The sequence below is a fragment of the Cherax quadricarinatus genome, chromosome 69 (assembly GCF_038502225.1).
Source record: "Cherax quadricarinatus isolate ZL_2023a chromosome 69, ASM3850222v1, whole genome shotgun sequence".
Taxonomy (NCBI): Eukaryota; Metazoa; Arthropoda; class Malacostraca; order Decapoda; family Parastacidae; genus Cherax; species Cherax quadricarinatus.
In genome coordinates this window covers 10,064,599-10,076,301 of record NC_091360.1, presented here as the reverse complement: position 1 = coordinate 10,076,301, position 11,703 = coordinate 10,064,599, and the positions used below count along the sequence as shown (strand labels likewise).

At 39.8% G+C, this 11,703-nt stretch overlaps 1 protein-coding gene across 1 annotated transcript in view; it reads right to left on the bottom strand.

Moving 5' to 3' along the window:
• The window catches only part of LOC128701914 (carboxylesterase 4A), a 307,498-nt gene extending 299,959 nt beyond the window's left edge, over positions 1-7,539 (bottom strand). Inside the window, exon 1 of the mRNA XM_070099784.1 lies at positions 7,052-7,539. The gene's annotated coding sequence lies outside the window, so the exon portion shown is untranslated. The remainder of the gene's footprint in view (positions 1-7,051) is intronic.
• Between the last annotated feature and the right edge of the window lie 4,164 nt (positions 7,540-11,703).

Below are 11,703 nucleotides of genomic sequence, written 5' to 3'. Positions count from 1 at the left end.
GTGCAAGAGAGGCTTATATACTGCAGTCAGGCGAGTCGAAGCAGGAGGCGGCGGGATCACAGTGGGACCATCTACTAGCGTAAGTAGGTCTTCGTCCGAAGATTGGACAAGTGTTGAATTCTTTGTATCAAGATCCCATGATGTTGCAGTGTCTGACAGATGTGATAAATGGTTTTGAAAAAAACAAATGAGATAGTTTGTGGAAGTTATATGCAAGTACTAGAAAGATGTACAGAGAGAGAGTACAGGTAATGAGGAAGAGGTCGAAGAGGTATGGCGTAGATGTAAGAAATACCCTAGTGTATCCAGCTAACTTTTGTGGTTATAGGAGGGTAGGTGCAGGTGGATGAAAGAATGATTAGTGGAGTGATGAGGTAAAGATGGAGATAACAGAGAAAACGTTAACACGTGAGAGGTTTATTAAACCCATGTATGGAATATAGAATGCAAAGTAAATGTAAAGAAAATCAGTGGTTTTAAAGAGTGGTGAGAGAATAAAAAGCAGAGCTAATGAGAGAATCAGAAATAGTTGTGAAGAGGAATTAATATATTTAAAAATCCTGGGAAGTAAATGGGCTTGATGGTTAAGAATGAAAGTGTGAAGATGTGGGGAGGTTGAGGAATTGAAAAGATGGAAGGAATATTTTGAGTAGTTAATTATTAAATGTTGATGATAAAAGAAATGCGGTGATTCTTGCACTGGACAAGGAAGGAATATGATCGCCTAAGAACATAAAAAAGACATGAGTGTGCAATAAGTGAATGAGAAAGTGGGGGAAATGATAAGAACACAGCAGCTATATCGGATGAAATTTACCTTGAGATGCTACAAACCAAGTGGTAATACAGTTTTGGAGTGGTTTAAAAGAACAAAAGTGTCAAAATTATAGGGAAATAAGTTTGATGAGTATACCAGGTAAAGTATACCTTATAATCATTTTTGAAAGGTTTACTGATAAGGCAGAAACTAGGATTACAGGGTAATGAAGATTTTGGGAGGATTTTAACTAATTGTTCACACTGAATCATAAAGCTTAATAACATAGAAAATGGAAAGGAATTCTGTGCAGCATTTATGGATTTAGAAGAGATATATGTTCTGATAGAAAACGCGGAAATATCACAGAGGTTGCAAGTAAATAGAATAGTGACCCAAAAGTAGTCAAGAGTAGGGGTGTGCCAAATTATTATTATCGTTTGGTATCTGTGAAATTTGTATGGTATTGGTATCAATATCGGTAAGTATCAGCTAATTTTGAAGGTATCGGTGTCAATATCAGTTATCGGCTAATTTTGATGGCATGTGTATCAACATCGGTGAGTTTCGGCCTATTTTCTTAGTATATCAATATCGGCGAGTATCGGATTATTTTGATGTCATCGGTATTGGCTTAAAATCGAGTAATAGATTCGGTATTAGTGTCGGCAAAAATTATGAAAACGTCTTATCCCTTGTAAAGACTTACACAGAACATGAGACAGATTAGGGAATGTACATGAAACAGGCTGTCTTCAATACACGTAGGCTTGATATAGAAAAGTGTCACCTCATCATGGTTACTCAATATATTTAAAGATAGAGCTGCAAAAAGAATTCCACATCTCTCCCCAATTCCACATCTCTCCTCACCTAGGATGCTGGGGAGAGATGTGGAATTGGGAGATAATGGGTCAGACGCTACGTGGAAAATTATCACGGATAGTTTTGCAGATGACAAGTTCTTTGGAAAGCTTCTTAAGAAAAGTTGCAAGTTGGTAGAGGAGTTGGGATTGTGTGTAAAAGAGGGAAATTAAAAGTGAATTAAGAAAAGAGCACGGTGATGAGAGTACCAAAATGTTTGGGACATTCTACAGGAGTGGATACGAAGTGGATACACTTGTTTAAGAGTGGACGTGTCGGCACGCTGCAGAACAATATCATACACAAATAACCCACACATAGAAGAGAGGAGCTTACGACGACGTTTCGGTCCGACTTGGACCATTTACAAAGTCACACTAGGAAGACGGAGAGGAGGGAATACATATAGGCTAAGTATAGGAGCACATATATCGATTGGGACTATGTTTCACTCTATACAGATTATTATATTATGACTTAATAAACTATTAAAGAGCGAAACATCGTCCCAGTAAAAGCTTCTTCTGCCACGTGCAGCTTTTCTTGACTACGACAGTATGTAGTTCATAAGAACATAAAAAGAACACTGCAGTAGGCCTACTGGCCCATTCAAGACAGCTCTCCCTCAAGCCTAAACCCACTACCAAAAATATTTCCTGCTCGTCTTGCAGACAATAACAGCAATTTTTTTTTCCGTCGTGTTAAGGACCAAAGTCATAACTTTAAGTGATTCTCTTCTACATCTATTCTTCCCACTTTTAGCCTTCACCGGTGCCTTTGTGTTAACTTGGCACTCTGTACAACATTCCCAACATTAATCACAGTTCTGGTTTTGCTTCTACTGAAGCTTATTGTTCTCAGTACAATTATAATAGCAATTGGTCTAATCTCCAGGACAAGCGGTAGTTCATCTGACCTTGATTTCCGTCTCATTTGTTCTCCTAGCCTGATTTCTGGTCTTCTCCTTGCTTGACCTGTCTTTTGCTTTTCTCCTCATCTGGATTATCTGATTCCTTCCTCGTCATCACTTCACCTGACCTGTTTTCTGGCTTTCTTCCTTCTTTCTTTGTCGTGAATTCATAATCAGTCACGAAACCGATCGAAAATTCGTGAATTCATGATGATAAGCCACGAAACCGATCGAAAATTCATCTGAAATCTCCGATATATTGTATATAGGGAAAGAGTTGGGTTTGTATCCCCAGCTCCTGAACTAGGGTTACCAACCCCAGCTCCTGAGCCAGAGTTACCAACCCTAGCTACTGAACCAGAGTTACCAACCTCAGCTCCTGAACCAGAGTTACCAACCCCAGCTCCTGAGCCAGAGTCACCAACCCCTGCACCTGAACCAGAGTTACCAACCCCAGCTCCTGAGCCAGAGTCACCAACCCCTGCACCTGAACCAGAGTTACCAACCCCAGTTCCTGAACAATAGTTAAAAACCCCAGCTACTGAACTGGAAATATCGATCTGAGATCTTGAACCAGGGTTACCAACACGTGTATCTGAACCAGGGTTTACAGTCCCTAGTTGGTATCCTTGGTTTGAATACTTAAGTTGCCAACCCTGATTTAGGAGCATGCCAGCCCTGAGGCTGGAATTGGTAGTCCTGGTTTGTGAATTGAAGATAGTAACCCTGGTTCAGAGGTTTAGGTTGGTTCAGCGGCTCAGGCTGGCAACTCAGGTCAGATTCTGAGGTTTGTGACCCTGATGCAGCTGTTTAGGTTGGTCACCCTAGTCTAGTTCAGGTTGGTATTCTGGGTCCAGCAGCTCTGGTTGGTAAACCTAGTCCAGCAGTTTATGTTGGTAACCCGGGTTCAGGAGCTCAGGTTGGTACCCATGGTTTTGCAGCTCCACATAGTAACCCTGATGTAGAAGCGCAGGTTGGCAAGCTTGGTTAAGCAGTTCAGGTTGATAACCCTGGTTTTGATGCTGAGGATGGTAACCATGGTTCAGTATCTCCGGTTGGTAACCCTGGTTCAGCAGGTCATGTTGCTATTCCTGATTTCAGGTGTTCAAGTTCTTTACCCGTGTTTAAATGCTAATGTTGGAACTCCTAATTCAGATACTCAGGTTGGTATCCTGATTCAGCAGCTCAGGTTGGTAAACGTAATTCAGAAGCTCAGGTTAGCAGCCCTGTTTCAGCAGCTTAGGCTAGTAACCCAAACTCAGCAGCTCAGATTGGTACCCCTGGTTCCGCAGTTCAAGTTGGTGCTCCTGGTACAGCAATTCGTGTTAGCACACCTGGTTCAGCAATTCATATTGGTAACCACAGGTTGAGCAGCTCAGGTTGGTAACCCTGGTTGAGCAGCTCAGGTTGGTAACCCTGGTTGAGCAGCTCAGGTTGGTAACCCTGGTTGAGCAGCTCAGGTTGGTAACCCTGGTTGAGCAGCTCAGGTTGGTAACCCTGGTTGAGCAGCTCAGGTTGGTAACCCTGGTTGAGCAGCTCAGGTTGGTAACCCTGGTTGAGCAGCTCAGGTTGGTAACCCTGGTTGAGCAGCTAAGGTTGGTAACTATGGTTGAGCAGTTCAGGTTGGTAACCCTGGTTCAGTAATTCAAGATGGTAACCCTAGTTCAGTAGTTCAAGATGGTAACCCTGGTTCAGCAGTTCAGGTTGGTAACCCTGGTTCAGTAGTTCAGGTTGGTAACCCTGGTTCATTAGTTCATGTTGGTAACCCTGGTTCAGTAGTTCATGTTGGTAACCCTGGTTCAGTAGTTCATGTTGGTAACCCTGGTTCAGTAGTTCAGGTTGGTAACCCTGGTTCAGCAGTTCACTTGACACACCTGGTGAACAAGATGTTCACCGTAGAACACCTGGTGAACAAGATGTTCACCGTAGAACACCTGGTGAACAAGATGTTCACCGTAGAACACCTGGTGAACAAGATGTTCACCGTAGAACACCTGGTGAACAAGATGTTCACCGTAGAACACCTGGTGAACAAGATGTTCACCGTAGAACACCTGGTGAACAAGATGTTCACCGTAGAACACCTGGTGAACAAGATGTTCACCGTAGAACACCTGGTGAACAAGGTGTTCACCGTAGAACACCTGGTGAACAAGATGTTCACCGTAGAACACCTGGTGAACAAGATGTTCACCGTAGAACACCTGGTGAACAAGGTGTTCACCGTAGAACACCTGGTGAACAAGATGTTCACCGTAGAACACCTGGTGAACAAGATGTTCACCGTAGAACACCTGGTGAACAAGATGTTCACCGTAGAACACCAGCCCCGAGGTAATGAGGAGAATGTGCTGCCTAAGTCACATTAAAATAGTTATAATTATGACCATAGTTTTTAAAGGGGCGAACAGGTAAGCCAGCGGAAGGCATCGGCCAGGTGACCAAAAACTCCAGCTGCGGGTCATCATATGACCAAGACCGGCGTTAGGAAGCACTTGTCCTGTTTCCTAATGAACCTTTCCTAACTTAACCTCAGTCACATTATTCAACATTTTCACATGACAGCGGTTGCTTGACCACATCATACTCTTGGTGTGAAGAACAACACTGGTCAGTTTACCACAGTGGAGACTAATCTTTAAAATGAAGAGTCACCGAGAAATGCAAGAACAAGTCTGGTACTACTGAGAGTATAAACCTTGGTAATAAATACCGACAAGTTGGTTTAGAAAGACACGTAAGCAAACGCTGTAACATATTTATTAGAAAACGTTTCGGTCCTGATCAAGGTCCCAGGACCGAAACGTTTTCTAATAAATATGTTATAGTGTTTGCTTACGTGTCTTTCTAAACCAACTACTGATAGTATACAGTTCCGCCAAGTTGATGAACAAGGCACTCGTGCAATATTTGAGTATATTGCGGAAACTTTTCGCCTGCGCAACAGGCTTCTTCAGTCGAATACAGGTGAATATAACACATGAGAAAGTGGGAGAGGTTTTGATGGAATTATTCGGTCAGCCTTAATACGTAGTGGTCAGTTCCTCAAGGGGAGCGAAACCTTGGAGCATTAAAAATAATTAAGTACTGTATATGTTTCTTATTCTTATATAAATTCTCAAATATATCAATAAATACCCAAGGATACTTAAGGATGTGTTAGATTTTAGCCCATCCTGATGTATCTTCTAACCCATCCTGACGTATCTTCTAACCCATCCTGAAGTATCCTCTAACAATAGCTGTCTCAAGGGATCGATTCTAGGGTCAGTGTTGTATTAATATACGTAAATGACCGCTAGAGGGAATTAAATTCCGTGTGTTGTTGTTTGCCTATGATGTGAAATTAAAAAAAAAAGGCTTAGATCAGAAGACGAAAACAGAAAACAAGAGCGGTGGCTACCAGTGTTCTCTTCAGCAACTACAAGCTCTTGCAAATCATAGAATGAGGAGGAAAATTACTTTGCATGCAGAGTACATACAGTGAGGAGCAAAAAGTTGCAAAAACTGAGCAAAGACAATTATCTCTAGAGCAATTATACCAACTATAACACCAAGACGCCATTATAGTGAATGGCAATGACAGCGTAGGCGATTCGAGCAAATTTATTTTCATTTCAATACTTCGATAAAGAATTATTAGATACAGCACGCAAAGTATTTTAGGACTGGTTATAGTATTTGCAACACGAGCGCAGAATTCAGCCGGAGAAAGAATGTTCTGAAGTATAGAGAAGGTTCAGTGGTTTGCAACTGGGCTGGTTCCAGAACTGAAAGCGTTGAACTGTGAGAGACTGACGGACATAATGAGTAGGGAGAGACTGAAAGTCAAGGATAGAGGTGAGGGAGAGGGCTTTACTGAAAGCAAAAAACACAGATAAATCAGAGGATATTAGGAAATGCTTCTTCAGGCTTACTGCAGTAAACAAGAGGAATGATCTAAATGACGTGATGAAAGAAAATTCTAAGCAGTTTCTTGTGTATGTATGATCAGCAGGAGGACTGGAATTAGTAGTTAAGAGGCTAGTTTGCTAACTGTATTATGATCCCCAGAAACATATGTTGGTGAGAACACACACATTTGTACACACACACACACACACACACACACACACACACACACACACACACACACACACACACACACACACACACACACACACGAGCGGCCAGCAGTAACAGCCTCATTGATCAAGCCTTGATCCACCGGGAGGCCTGGTCATGAACCGAGCCGCGGGGGCGTTGATCCTCGAAATACCCTCCAGGTAGGTACACACACACACACACACACACACACACACACAGAGTGAAAAAAAAAAGATATAAAAATCTTATTCCAGCCAAGTTATTCCGAGATGTTGACTAGTAGAACACTTTCTGGCTGCTAAAAAAAACAAAAACACACATCTTTGCCACTGAGGGCGAGAATCTCCGGAAAAATAGTAGTAAAAACAGCTGAAGCTGGTTCAACCACGGCAATTGTAAGCCACCAAGAAGTCGATAACTCAGAAATACTTTACCTTTATTGGTGCGTGCACCTGGAATCCAAGGAACACTTCTCTACTAATATTATTATCTCTTGGTACTTGTCTTCTACACTTCTTTTCTCGAAATATTTTTACATGCGTTCTCCCTTTATATATATATGTATATATACATAAAAAAATCGTGTACTTGTTTAATAAATTTTCTAAAAAAGATGGAAAAAACGTACAATCATATTTTGATTATCTCTGCGTATAAATTGTTTGGTCAAAACACTCCATTATTATACCAGATATAATATATATAATTCACTTGATGTGTTTGTCGACTTTCACATCACTACCAGTCAGAATAAATTGGTTTTCTTTTTGCATGTAGTAAAACAGTGTTGGCAAGCGACACCGCCAATGGTATTCTCTCAACACTGGTTTTCTTTGCGGGTGATGTGTGCCAGGTATAGAGCGAGAGGCCAGCGAGGTCCTTCCTTCAACACCGCGGCCCACAGCGAGGTGTTACTAACTGGACCAGCTCAGGGAGACTGCCTACCCGCGCACGCAACCGCTTTGGCCTCCCCCGTCCCCCGTCCCAAAGCTCTCGCACGCACACGCAAACGCTGGGTGAAGCGCGCACGCTGCCCACCGACCCACACTCTAGGCGTACTCAAGGAGCTAATGGAAAAGTAACTGTCGTCTTTATATGCTTTTGGATATGAGAGCTGATTATTTCTCTCAGTCTCTCTCAGTCTCTCTCTCTCTCTCTCCCTTTAAATATTTGGGGCCGTCCATTCACTCTAATGAAAAGAAATGGAAATATAATATATAATTGATAAAAAGGCGTGAATATATATATATATATATATATATATATATATATATATATATATATATATATATATATATATATATATATATATATATATGTCGTGCCGAATAGGCAGAACTTGCCATCTTGGCTTAAATAGCAACGCTCATCTTGCCATATAGGACAAGTGAAAATTTGTGTATGCAACAATTTCGCCAAAATCATTCTGAACCTAACGAAAAAAATATATTTCACTGTGTTTGTTTAGTATTAAATTATTGTAAACAAATCTAAAATATATTTAATTGGGTTAGGCTAAAATAAATTGCGCTTGTTATAATAAGGTTAGGTAAGTTTTCTAAGTTTCTTTTGGTGTAAAATTATAAATTTTTACATCAACATTAATGAAAAAAAATATATCTTTAAACGTATAAGAGAAAATTTTAGAAAGAACTTAATTTTAAATGAGTTCTTGCTAATCGACCAGTTTTACATATTCGGCACGACATATATATATATATATATATATATATATATATATATATATATATATATATAATATTATTCATTTTCATAATAAATTTAAATAAAATCTGAATCAATTCAAAATGGATACCTTAAGGCCAAGGAAACCACTGTGTAACAGAATTAGCTGACTGTAAGAAGGTTCAAGGGTTATGCAAATCCTATGTTGGGTAGCATTAACTGCAGTTGTTATGACAGTGTGAGCTTCAAGAACATGCGGAGCTGGGTCCAGACACTGATGCACCCCAGGGTCAGTCAAGTTGTTGGGGTCCCGAAGATGTAGCAGGTACCATTGGATTAAGATGCAGATGGTAGAGCGAACCACTTGACATTAAAGACATGCAGCATATTTTCGCAGCCGACAGTGAACACAGCCGAAGAAGTCGATGGAGCTTCAGAACTAATATTATATTCTACCATAATACGTCCTAGCACAAGGAAAGGTCAAAACTGCCAAGAAAAATTAAAAGAATTGCTTTAAATTCTCTAGGTGAATCGCACTAACTTAAGGACTTGGTTAATAGTGGCCCTCCTACAAGAGTAGAAGAATAGGAACACAGATGAAACTAATCGAATTTATCTTGATATAAACATAGGGAAGTGGCAAAGAATTCCTTCTCCGTAAGTCATGCGTGTCTTAACAAGCGATTACAGTACCGGGAGCCGGGGGGGTAGTAACCCCTTCTCCTCTATAAATTATTAAATGTAAAAAGAAAAACCTTATGAAAGCGTTTCTTCATTTTACGGTCTCATTGCCTCGGTGGGAGACGGCCAGTCTGTAAAAAAGATAAACATTAATATCTTAGCACAAAGTGCTCCTCCATTATCTTAGAGAAGGTGAACTCTACTATCTTTGTTTTCCAACACATAGAAACTAAGAAAATGATGAAAAATGCCGGACGTGACCCAGAAAAAAAAATCGTAACATCAAAAAAAAAAAAATTATACATATGAAAACTTAGTACAAAATGGAAAATAAACTGACAGTGAGAGAGCAATTGCGAGTAATAATAAAGACAGCTGAAATATGGTATAGTGATACCGACAAAATAAGGAAAAAGACGCGTATCTTTTGTACAGTTTAGAAGGTAAGTGACTGAATGTGACCTCCAGCTCAGTCTTCACAATCGACAGCAAAACCAATATAACCAGATCAAACAATTTCCTTCTAAGAACCGAGACAGCTTGTAGATGAGAACGCTTACGTACAGTGGAATAAAAAGCAGTAGTGGAATAAAACGTCCTGTACTGTACGTACAGGACGTTTATTAGGCATGATGAAGCAGCTCGTGAAGAAACACTGCCTTTATTTAATGTCGTGAACTGAACGAGTGTATTGTCATCCACAGTTTATCATAAGTTTTAAGTTCGGACACTTTTTATTCCACTAATATATGCTTTTCATTAAATAAAAAATTTTAAATTTCCTGAAAATGTTCAAAAACTTGACTTCGATTACATTAAAGTTTTTAGAGAAGCTGAAGGTTAGTAAGTCATCTCGGCCGGGTGAAATGTCAAGGCAAAAAATACTAAAAGAATCCAAGAATCAGATCACTTTCCCATTAGCTGTTACGCTCCAGAAATCGTTTGAAGAAGGTAAAGTAGCACATGACAATGTAATTTTACTTAATCTTAAGTTGGTCATCTGCCTTTAATTACGGAGGATAATTAAGGGTAGACTAATGGAAGCTATGGTTAGAGAAAGTATTGTCTGCTTCTCTAAGGACAGTTTTTAAACAATAATCAACATGGCTTTCTCAATAAAAGATACGGCGTCACAAATTTTCTGGATTTTCTGGAGTTCCTATAGAAGTAGCGTACCATGACTTCTAAAAGCCTATTTGCAAATTTCCTCGCTGGAGACTACTTAGTAAATCAATGGATCGAGGTGTAGGTAATCATCAGTCCTGGAACACTGATTGGCTCACAGACAGATAACAATGAGTATTTTTAAACTTCCAGCTGTCTGCTTGGAGAAAATGACGAGTGGGGTTCCATCAAGGGTGATCTTTGGCCTCATTTTCTTTATAAAATACCTAAATGATCTAGAATTAGGACATAAAAAATAAATTTTTCATTTGGCTTGTCAAAGTATCCAGACAGACCTGGCCAAGCTTATACATTGGTTAGAAATGAAAATAAAGGAAACTAAAATCCTTGAAATAGTCTAAGAAATTGCTTATATTACAATAATCAATGTTTTACTACAAGCAATAAAAAACTTAGCGTCATAGCAAAAGAATCCAATGCAAAAGCATCACTAATACTAATGCTGTACAATGCTTTCGTCAGACCTCATCCTGAATACGTTGTTCATTTCTAATCCCGTAATTATGTATAAGACGAAGGCAGAGCGAAATGTAACATGACTCGTGTCACAAATAAGGATAAAACGTATTCTCACTCGGTAAACACAAGCTTCGAAGCGACTTCAAACATCCCTATAAGATATTAAACAAATACAACCTGATCAAACATAAAGAACATCCTCGGCTTCATTATAAAACAATTACAAGAAACAATGATATGAAACACCGTTATGAAAGTTTTTATACAAATGTGGGAAAATTTTTTGTCACAGTATTGTGGAGCTCCTCTGGTTTAGTCTCCTTTCTCAAGTTGGTGACGCAACTCACATCAGTCATTAAAGAACTGGTTGGACAGTGCATCAGGCTCAATACGGCCACCCAGGGTACAGTATTGAGAAGTAGAGCTATATTTACTAATTAACATAACATAGTGGGAAGCAGCGAGGAAGTACGATTGATTGCAGCCAAATAGTACTAGGTGGTTCCGGTCCATGACTGTTATCCCCTTCTTCCTTTCCAACAAAATGTACATGCCCATTCATACAATGTGGTATTGTTGATTTCCTCGTCCCCCCATTTTTTTTTATGAAGGCAGTGGCTGGAGGGTGAAGAAAGTCTTCTGCTTTACAATCTTTGACTCAGTCATTTATAATTGTAGTGAAAACTGGAGGCGCAACACAGACAAGTCATAAAGACACTAGTAGCAGGTAAGTCCTTTATTGATTGTGAAACCTGTCAAGTAGATAGATCCCTTGAAAAATTACTCTTGCGGATGAAACGTTGTACCTTTATATAAATTACTCCACTGTTCCTAGTGTTTTTTCCTTCCTAGATAATAGAAGGCAGAATAGAATTAAGATCGTAGTAGGTAAACCTGTTAGATAGCTTTGGTATGCACTGTTAAGTCTGTCATTCCCGTGAAGTCTCTCATTCCCGTGAAGTCTCTCATAGTCAAACACGAATACGTCAGCTGGATGCTGACCTCTCAGATGCGTGTATTTTCCAACACACTTACCTGCAACACACAGCGAGGATACAGTTATAACGCCATT